This window comes from Panthera tigris, chromosome F2, assembly GCF_018350195.1.
Source record: "Panthera tigris isolate Pti1 chromosome F2, P.tigris_Pti1_mat1.1, whole genome shotgun sequence".
Lineage (NCBI taxonomy): Eukaryota > Metazoa > Chordata > Mammalia > Carnivora > Felidae > Panthera > Panthera tigris.
Window position 1 is genome coordinate 69304558 of NC_056676.1, and position 11228 is coordinate 69315785.

Sequence of the window (11228 nt, forward strand, 5' to 3'; positions counted from 1 at the left end):
TCCACCCCGAAACTACTGAATCAGAATCTCTAGAGATTCTTAGGCAATTAGCCCAGCTGCTTCTGCCAACTGGAATTTATGAGCCACTGCAGGACTCCACATGCAGTTTTGTCTGAAGCAAATTCTTCTTTTGAAGCACACAAAATGGGCGGTGACATGAAGAGTGGGCAGGAAAAAGTGTCCTTGCCCAAAACTGTCTCTTCCCCTCATCTCCATGAGCATCCTTGCAAAAATAGCTACTAGAGAATGTCAGAACACATGTTACCCACCACTAATAATTCAGTTTATTTAGCAAATATTCATCTATTCAGGGGCGTGTCAGACCCTGCGTTAAATGATGGGGCTGCTAGAGAAAAGGGTTCAGTGCTTCCTCCACGTAAGACAAATAAAGATGATGGCCCCGAAGTTGAGGAGTTGTCACTGGGGATATGTAAAAAGGACTGGGGGCATGGATGGTGCTGGGGAGCCTGGCAGAAAGAAATCTCTGGGGAATTTCTGCTCTGTGGTCTACATGGTGTGCCGCACCAAAAGAGAATCTGAGCGAGAAAGAAATGCAAGAGAAGGACAGAGACTTTACAAAATTCTTTGCGTTGACCTCGCTGTTCTTTCTTTTTCCTTTTCTCTTTTTAAATTTTGGTTGATTTGTTTATTGGTGTTTTAAAATTTACACCCATTAGTTAGCATCCAGTGCAATAATGATTTCAGGAGTAGAATCCAGTGATTTGTCCCCTACATATAACACCCAGTGCTCACCCCAAGCGTCCTCCTTAATGCCCCCCACCCGTCCCCCCACCCCAAACCCCTCCAGCAACCCTCAGTTTGTTCTCTGTATTTAAGAGTCTCTTCTGTTTTGTCCCCCTTCCTGTTTTTCTTAAAGCGCTTCCCCTGGCACAAGAAGACATTAACTGGAGAGAAGAGATTTCACAGAGGCGGTGATAAATCAAGATATGTTTGTTTTATTTTTACACATGGAATTTTGAGTGATTTGCTGTTCATCTCCACCCTTTTCCATCCAAAGTCATTATGAATCTCAAATTCAGCCCTAGGTTGACTGGTTGACTCTTCCTCAGATGTCATAAACTGATCCCATTACAAAGAATGGAAATGATGCCAATAAACCCACCCTCTTCTTCTCAAAGGGTCAGGGTGAGTCCCTGCGGAGGGGGGATGTTAGGAATCACACTTCGCAGAATCAGACCATCAGCCCTACTGGTCACAGTTAGAACCCCGAGAACTCTTCCTTCCCACCCCCAGGCTGCTTCCTCCATCCAGGGGCTCATTGCCCCTCCCCAACGTCCAGCTAGTGGCTGGTGCTTTCTCCTCCATCCCTGACCGTGGGGAGAATTCTACATCCAGAAACATACTTTCACCTCACCATCTACTCTGCAGTTCAATTTGCTTTCTCCCAGAAGCCCTCCACTCTCTCCATCATTATTTCTCTAAAAGGACCATGGCGTTCCCCTCTAACCCACCTGCCACCAGACGCTTCCTTCTGAAACATGAATCTCCCTGTTTACCATCTTCCATCTGCTCCTTTACTGGACATATTACGTCAGCCTCGACCCCACAGGACACTTGGATTGCGTACACCCCTGCCATTCCCATGGGCAGCTTGTGAAAGCCCAGGCTTGTTCGAAAGTTCTCCATGCTGTTTGTTATGCCATTGTCTCCTTCTGGAGTGGCATCTTTCCCATCGACAGCAAGAGATCTACTAAACTCAAAGCTCCGTGGCCGAGTCTGGTCTTGTTCCAACTATGTCCCCGGCACCCAACTCTACATCTAGCAAGTAAGCAGGTGCTCAATAATATGTATGAAATGAGCAAGTGACCAAGGGAGAGAATAAGTAAGGAAGAGGGAATTCTTGCTGAGCCAGTGGCTTCGTGATGAGGCCTCTCCAAGATGTCCGAGGACAGTGCCAGCCTCTTTCCCCTGTGTCCCCACAGCATGTCAGATACCCCTGTGCTGTCACCCTTACCACTCGCATGGCTCCAACACCAGCATCCCTTCTTGGGCACAGTCTGTGCCATATTTCAGTGACACATGATAACCGCGTAATACATAATCACTAACAACTTAAATTTAGGGACATACTTCATCCCCTCACGTCTTTCTACAGTTTTACCTGATTCCCTACCTTTCCTCTTCACCTTCCTATCTTCAGAAGATTTCGGATCTCACCCTCTTACCCCAGAATTACTAGCTGAGATGCCTTCCCCTGCACCTTTCCCCCTGCTTCTTTAAATCCTATATTCCTCACAGCCAGCAGAAACTATCCTCCTGAACCTCCTCACCCTACAGGAACATTCCTCCTGTGGCTCTCAGGTCTCTTTAATAATGGTAACGATAAGCATCATGGCTACCATTTTTCGAGTACCAGAATGAATCACAGGTGCTTTATAGAGTGCATACACACAGACATTTTTGTAACTTATGCACACCACTGGCAAAGACAGGAAACTGAGGCACAACCAGATTAAATAACTTTCTTGAAGTCAGGCAACTGGTAAATGATAGAATATGCAAACCTGGTTATTATCCATTTCTTCATCCATTCATTTATTCATTGAACAAATCATTACTGAATGCCTGTGGGGTATTATTCCCAGACTTGGACACACTTTGGGGTGGAATAATTCATTTGGCAAACATAACCAATTCTGCTGTTTAGACAAAGTGAAGGCAGACAAAGGAGGGAAACCAGAAGGGATTCCAGATTAATTGACTCAGAATTAAAGCAAGGCAGGAAAAGGGAAGAGTGGGGAGATGAGTTTCAGTTTCAGACAAGAGCCCTGAAAAGAGAGCAGTTTGTAGGGAGTAGCTTCCTTCCTCCAGGGCTCCTGGTTGAATGAACTCCCTGAATGAGGAACGAATGTTGAGACTTGTTTTATTGCTATTTACAAAAGTAGGTTTTAAAGAATCAGCGATTTGCAGATTCCACTCGGATGCGTCACACCCGTCTTTCATTCATCACACCAAAGAGAGCAGGGAAGTTGAAGGCACGGACTTTGAAAGCCTACGTATTGTGAAAGGGGAAGCCTGGGATCCAGTGAATGATTGTTCCAGGATGAAGGCAACAGCAGTGTCCTGGACAGGGGTTTATCTCCCTCTCCCATCTTCCAGGTAGTTAGATGCTTGTCAGTTTACCCTTTTAGGCTCTACTCGATCACGGTTAGTGCTTAGCAAAGATGACCTACATTTGGAATTACCCTTTTCACCTGTAGATCCTCTCCTTTAATAGACTGTCAACCCTTCAAAGACAGGGACTTTTCTATTTATTGTTCACCTGCTTCCATGCCTAGCGTGTCACCTAGCGCCATGATACTGAGCTGCTGGGAAACAAAGGATGGGCAGAAGGAGAGAGGAAAAGGAAGAAAGGAGAAACAGAAGCCAAGGAGGCCTACTGGATATTTGATAAGGTAGTACTAACAGACCGCACTTGCAGTCAAGAGTTCTGTGTTCCAACTCCAGTCCTGGCATCAATAAGCAAGTACTACAGACCCTCAGATCCCCAACTTCTTATGCTGGGAAATGGAAATAAATAATAGTGCCTCCTTCATCAGATCGCTCAGGAAATTAAATAAGGTAACGCGCTGGGCAACATTTTGTAAATTTACCCAACTGTAGATGCAAAAATGGCTACTGGAAGATGGTCTGACAAGAATGAAGTGCTCTTCAAGACTTCAAGGAATTGCCATCAGACGTTGAAGCCGGTGGCTTTTACCAGGACCTTGCTGGCTTATATGAGCTGTGTTCCTCTTTAAGACGACTCAGGTGACCAGCAAACACAGTCCCTGCAAGGTTTTATATTTAAAGAAGAGAATCTTAGGGGAGCCTGGGTGACTCAGTTGGTTAAGCATCTAACTCTTCATTTTGGCTCAGGTCGTGATCTCATGGTTCATGAGCTCGAGCACCATTTTGGGCTCTGTGCTGACAGCATGAAGCCTGCTTGGGATTCTCTCTCTTCTTCTGTCTCTGCCCCTCCCCCACTCTCTCTCAAAATAAATAAAGTAACTTTTTTTTAAAAGGAAAAGATACTTGGAGCGTGCATTGAAAAGAAAAGATTCCAACTGCCATTGTCAACAGCCACACTGGTTGTGTTTGACAGTGAGTGAATTCTGTCACTTCTCTTAGCATTTATTGAGCTTTTATTGTGAACACAGCATTCTGAAGCATACTGCTAAGGAACGGAGAGCAAAGATAATTAAGATTCACCTCATCCCCCATGATGTTCAGTCCACTTCCTTCCCTACAACTGGTTTCTCCATTTGCCCAACAAGAGGTTGGGAACAGCTATCTCAGACTTTCTACCAGGACCTTTTACAATCCTATAATGCTCGAATGCTAGGGTTCAAAGGGTAATTGTGATTACCATCTTCTTGATGATTCTTCTGGGATAAAGCTGTTTGCTAGGAATCCCAAATTGATGTCAGCTCCAAACAATGGCAAGTATACAATTCACAAAGCCCTCTCTCATACATTTGCCTACTGTATCCTCACTACAAGCCTGCAGGCTAGTGTTCTCAGACTCCTTTACAAAGAAATAATTGGGTCTTAAAAGGACTAAATTATTTAAAAAATTAATTAATTAATTAATTAAAAAATAAAAATAAAAGGACTAAATTATTTGCCCAGGTCATTGACAAAGAAATTAGCTGGGCCAGGGCATAAAACCAGATTTTCTATTCATTCATTCATTCATTGTTATTTTAATTCCAGTTAAAAAATACGGAAGCTTCACAAATTTGGGTGACATCCTTGCACAGGGACCACGCAAATATCATTCCAATTTTTAGTGTATGTGCTGACAAAGCCAGCACCAGATTTTCTATTCCTAAACAGAATTTGCCTCATCCCCTTCACTCTGCAAGAGCTTTTCTGACCAGGTGATCGAGTAATATTGGCTCAGGGAAGCTGAATTTAGCCGGAGGCCAATAGGACCCTTCCAAAAACCCGCGGTCCCCCCTCAAGCACTTGAAAGCCCAGAGTGGGTTAAGTCTTCCCTGGCTCAGTCCCAACAGACATTAAATTCACCTGTGCTTGCTCTGAAATAAATCAGTGTCCTTTTCTGCTGCTGCTGTTGTCTGGAAATAATGCAAATGCAATGGGCCTGCACTGACATTATGCTTCCCTGGAAGGATACACATAATAAATTGTCCCTTAATGCTGTTAAAGAGACATTTTCCTCTTATTCAGGAGCTCTGGAGGTTGGTTTGGGCTCCTCACCCAGCGAAGAGGAAAGCATGGTGCCTTGTCACTGGGCCCAGTCATTCATGTGACCCCTCGGTGCGCCTCGGATTCCTGCATTGCCAAGTTCAAGGATGCATTTTCTAGCCCCCGTGTCAAGTCACGGGATGATCTGGTAACCTAGACTGGTTTCCTGGTTTGTGACTTGACTGTATTTATTTTTATTTTATTGTAAGCAGTTAAATGTTTACTTATTTGGATGCTTCGAAGCCAAGGGAGACTGGAGCTCCTGGTCCACACCATTCATCCTTTGGAAGAACGCCAAAGCTGTTTCCGCAGAGGACAGAAGGCATTGGTCTCCCCTGCAGGAAGCCACTGCCGCTCCTTAATTGTTTGCTAGAGGAAGAATCAAGGGTAAAATTTAAAGTAAATGGCTGGCCGGGTTGCGCTAATTCATCAAAGCATGTTTCAAGTCAGTAGTCAAAGCATGCATCAGCCCCGGGCACCACCACCTTCTATGCAAGTAGAAAACCCAGCAGACCTCCAAGCAGATGAAATCATTAGGAGGCATTCAGCAGTGCTTGAAAAGCAGAGAGGAGGCAGGGATTTCTGTGCACGTTCCGCTTTGCCACATGGGGAAACACCAGTTGTCTGTGACCTAGTTATCTGGGAGAGATACCCACAAAACTGTTCACTGCATGGGAACCCCATCCTCCAGTGCGCCCTGTGTGCTCAGAAAACAATTAGAGCTTCCTAGTTGGACTCTATTCCACTTGCTTAGAGATTTTTTTTAGTTGCAGTAAACACAAACCCACTTAAAGTAGCTTAAGAAAAGGATAATTTTCCAGGGAGAGACCATGGACAGGAAATAAAACCCAGGGTCATTAGAGGTTGGAAGTAGGCACTGGAAAGTTTCCAGAAAACCCATCAGCATCTCACCTCTCTCTCAATACATAGCCCGTTGTCTGTGTAATGCTTCGTTCTCCTGCTTCTCTGTGAAATCTCCTTGCTCTTAAGCATGGAGTCATCGATTCATTCAGTAAATATTGAATTCTACCATGTGGCTGGCCCTGTTCAGGATGCTGGGGATCCAGCAGTGAACACAATACTCAAAAACCCATGCCCCTGTGGAATGTGCCCTGCAGTAGAGAGCTAGACACGAAGAGGACAAATACGGTGTGTTAGCATTAAGTGCTTAGAAGAAACGATCAGGACAGGAAATGAAATGTTGAGACAGCACTTAAAATCTTGAATAGGACGGTCATGTAAGACTCCACAGGGAAGGTCATTTTTTTTTTTTATTTAATTTTTTTTAATTTTTTTTTAACGTTTATTTATTTTTGAGACAGAGAGAGACAGAGCGTGAACGGGGGAGGGTCAGAGAGAGGGAGACACAGCATCTGAAACAGGCTCCAGGCTCTGAGCCATCGGCACAGAGCCCGACGCGGGGCTCGAACTCATGAACCGCGAGATCATGACCTGAGCCGAAGTCGGACGCTTAACCGACTGAGCCACCCAGGCGCCCCGGGAAGGTCATTTTTAAATAAGGACCTGAAGGAAGTGAGAGAAATAGCCGCACAAATGACAGGCCGAGCACACTGGGCAGAGGGTACAGCAGGTACTAAAGGACCTGAGGTGATTCAAGGAGTGGCAAGAGCCCAGTGGGGTGGGGAGCAATGAGTAGAGGACTAGTGAGAGACGAAGCCTACATCTGGGGGTGGGGGGTGGGGAGGAATCACAGAGTGAGGACGCTGCCTTTTTCTCTGAGTGAGGTGGGAAGGTCCAGAAAGGCTACCTCCACCTGAGTAACCACATGGCCCGCCCAATCCAGGAGTGGTTTCTTACTGCTAACCTATTACTGAATCAAAATCCCTTTGTCTCCAAAAGAGAGAATCCAAGAGACATTGACCATGCCCACTCTGCTTCTGCAGTCATCCTGAGTTCTAGGGGCTTGCCCAAGTATCAGTCCAGCCAACTAGGCTAAAGCCCCACCTGACAACCAGTGACAGCCACTGTCTGTATATGCAGATGCCATTTCCATTTTTGCCTATTTCACTCAAGAATGCAGAGCAGTGGGGCCAGCTAGTCAAATTTCGGGGATATGGAGACCCAGCTATATCTCTTGGGCAATTTCTCTCTCTCTCTCTCTCTCTCTCTCTCTCTCTCTCTCTCTCTCTCCAAAATACTTGAGGAACAGTGGAGGGTACAGGAAGAGACTTAGTATCTGGGAGAAAGTACCCCCACCCCACATTGGGTCTCACAGAATCTTTGCCGACTAAATGAACTGACAAGTGTTAATAAGAGTATCAGGACCTTAGGAAATGAAGATCCTTTTCGAAAACTCCGATTCTCAGGAAGATTTTCACATCAGATCTTCCACAGAGACAAAATTAGAACACGTACAGCCTCAGCAATCTCTTTACCCAGAGTCCTCAGATATGGCAGAAGGATCCACAAGAATTGTCATGAACATTTGCGAGGGGGTGCCAGCCATGTTACTATTAATAAATACCATACTAGAGTTGGACATGTTTTTGAATAAATTAGAGTGAATTCAATATGAACCCCAAAATATCATCATCATTCTCACTGCTAGCATCCAACGCGCCTTCTGAGTGCAAGAGAAAGGGTGAAGCTATGGCTGGACTATCTGAGCCGCACATAACCCTACGCATGTCCCACACGCGTCCATCTTCCCTTTTGTGACTCTTGCTGGAAAATAAAAACACAGCCACTTCCGTGGGGAATAAGATTGCTGCAATAAGGTACTTCTCTGCAGGGCAACTGCCACTTCTTTCTCAAATGACTGCCACAAGGACCGGCATGTTCCAGAACTTTCTTCTCTTCAATTCTCAGAGCACTGAACTCGTGGAATGGCCAAACAAACGATGATCTTTTTCTAAGAACAACCCTAAAATGGTTTCCTGTGTCATTCTTGTAATTACATGCAAGAAAGTTACCATCTGTAGTTCAGCCGTGGCTCTTCACATGGAAGAGGAAATGACTAAATATATATTTACATAGCTCTCATGAATATGCATTTTGTAAATGCACAAATATGTACAATTACTTGATAGACTGTTTTGGTTCCTATCTTTCGAATATTTAATACAACCATAAATGTTTAATTCATATTTACTGAGTTGATTGAACAGTGTTAAATTGATGCCAAGTCTTGCTAGAAACGAGATTGAGTGTCTCTAGCATATTCGTGCAGCAGGATCTGGCCAGCAGAAGCCACACTGACTGGTTAAGTGATGGTTTTCTTGTAAAGAATATCGAACAAAGCTGCTCATGAAAATTGACTTGGCTGTAGCCGACGGGAATGGGACTGCATTTACGTCCCACATCAGCCTGCAGAGCCCTTCGTCATTTGGCCTCCCTGCCACCCCTTCGCAGCTCTTTCCACTCTGTCCCCTGTCACTCAGCCACCTCTCATTCCACCTTAAGTCCCCGCACCAGCCGCATCCCGTGCCCACTATGCTCTCCACACAGACACCGAGACTTTGCTTACGCACCACTTGCTCACGGTTTATCACGACCAGCCTTTTTGAAACTGCAGGGCCCAACACTGTCGAGGGCTCCTTCTGCTTTTATATTTTATAAATACAAAATATTTTTCCATGGCACTCGCCTCTCACATCAAACATCATTTACTCACTTATAATGTTTATGATTCATGGTCCGTCTCTGTCTGCCCTTACTAGAAGGTAAACATCGTATGAACAGAACTCCTTTTGTTCACTGAAGGAGCCCCAGACGCCCAGAACAGAGCTGACACTTCAGGGCCCCAAAGTGGAGGGAGGGAGGAATGGGAACCAAGAGTCCTAGGTTCCAATCCAGCATGGGAATGAGGCAAGGCCAGGGCAGAACAGCAGCAGAGAACTCTCCTGGGTACATGTCAAGTTTCTGCCAAGGTGGACCACACGTCGTTTGGAAGATCACCTCTAGGGGCGCCTGGGTGGCTCAGTCGGTTAAGCGTGTCGACTTCGGCTCAGGTCATGATCTCGCGGTCCGTGAGTTCGAGCCCCGCGTCGGGCTCTGTGCTGACAGCTCAGAGCCTGGAGCCTGTTTCAGATTCTGTGTCTCCCTCTCTCTGACCCTCCCCCGTTCATGCTCTGTCTCTCCCTGTCTCAAAAGTAAATAAAAAACGTTAAAAAAATAAAATAAAATAAATTTAAAAAAAAGATCACCTCTAGAGGTAGCACCCACGTGGAAAGGTTTTGCCATCGTACTATGTAGATGCAAAATGGGGGTGTCGGCATCGCCTTCAGAGATCTGAAAACCAAATGCCATAGAGTAGATGAAAACATACCCATCTATCAGGGCAAGAGAGGAAGTAAAAGTGGAGTAGGCTTCTCATGAAGCAGGGGATTGTTTTGTAGGGTGATTCCTACCCAGAAATTGTTCAGCTGCAACCAAATGCCAGGAGAGGCTATGCAATGTGGCCCATCACTGCAGTGTGGACACAAAGCACTCCAAGATGTAGCTTCTGCAGCAGAGTCATTTTGCAAAGAACGTATGAGGGGAGGCCACACCTGCCTGGGGTGTGGTGTTGCACCCACGTCCCAAATAAGGGATGGTATCCTTGCAACGACAGAAACAGAGTGGATGAAGATCCTGGATCCCACAGTGTGTATGTTGAGCAGTTCGTGACAAATTGAACTGTTTATGACACAGAATTCATCGAACATATCAGCCCAAACCAAATGCAAGGGATCATCAAGATGTGAAATAGATTATGTAAAAAAGGGATATGCTATTGAATGGGACAAGAAGACAGCGTGAGAATAACAGAGAAACAGAGGACAAAGGATAAAGATAAAAAGGAGGGGCTCATCCTAGAACCAGGATAGAGACACCTCCCTAATTCTCCTGTCTACAGATGTCACCAAGATTCTGGTGAAGGAAATTGCTGGTAATTACCAGAACCACACACTCTAGTTATAAATGGAGAGTATTTATAGCTTGTCATACACGTGCGGGAATGTTTAAGGGGATGTTAAGTGAACTGTAAATAGCGTGGGTTCAGTTCTGCCCAACTAATCCTATATGCCATAATTATAAAGACTCAAGTAAATACAAACCCTTCAATTATCAAGAAGAGATATCCGAACCAAACAGAACTAACAGACAGTAGCAGTCAAACTCTTGATGCCCACAAAAGTGTGGAAGACAGAAGTACTTTCAGACCCTCTTAGGGCTTTATAAGCTGGTTACACGACACTTAATTTCTGGCAACTAATTTTGCAATTATTTTTCAAAGGCTATAAAAACGTTCCTAATATTCATCCCCCTACTCCTCTCTATCCACACTTACAACTTCCGGGAATACGGTCCACGGTCCATAGAAATAAGACAAAGAAACCAAGTTATTTGCCCACAGGTGTTTGTGACTGCACAGTTTGGGATAGTAAAAAATGAAAAACAACAGAAGCATTCCGTTATCATATATATGGTTAAGTACGTTATGATGTTTCCCTTTTGTTTAAAAAATTTTTTTAAGATTTATTTATTTTTGAGAGAGAGAGAGAGAGAGAGAGAGAGAGAGAGAGAGGGAGAGACAGCATGAGCAGGGGAGGAGCAGCGAGAGAGGGAGACATAGAATCGGAAGCAACCTCCACACATGGGGCTGGAACTCACAAATAGTGAGATCATGACCTGAGCTGAAGTTGGACGCTCAACAAAATGAGCCACCCAGGCACCCATTCCCTTTTGTTTTTATTACACTGAGGTTATGGAGGTAGTTTTATGAGTTTTGAAAAATGTATGCCGTTGTGTAATCACCACCACTATCCAGATACAGAACACCTCCATCACCTCCAAATCTCCCTCAAGCAGCCAATTCCACCCCCCAGGAAATCCACTGACAAGATTCTTTCCCTGGGGTTTTGCTTCTTCCAGATCATTACCTGAATGGAATCACAGAGTATGTAAACTTTTGCATGCCTTCTCTCACTCGGCATAACCCATGAGAGATTCGTCCAAGCTGTTGCTGGATGGAATTCTTAATACAGATGCATCCATTTTTGTTTATTCATTCA

The 11228-nt window shown here is 44.9% G+C and overlaps 1 pseudogene; it reads right to left on the reverse strand.

Moving 5' to 3' along the window:
* Positions 1–4718: 4718 nt before the first annotated feature.
* On the reverse strand, positions 4719–4817 carry LOC122235160 (annotated as a pseudogene).
* Positions 4818–11228: the final 6411 nt, after the last annotated feature.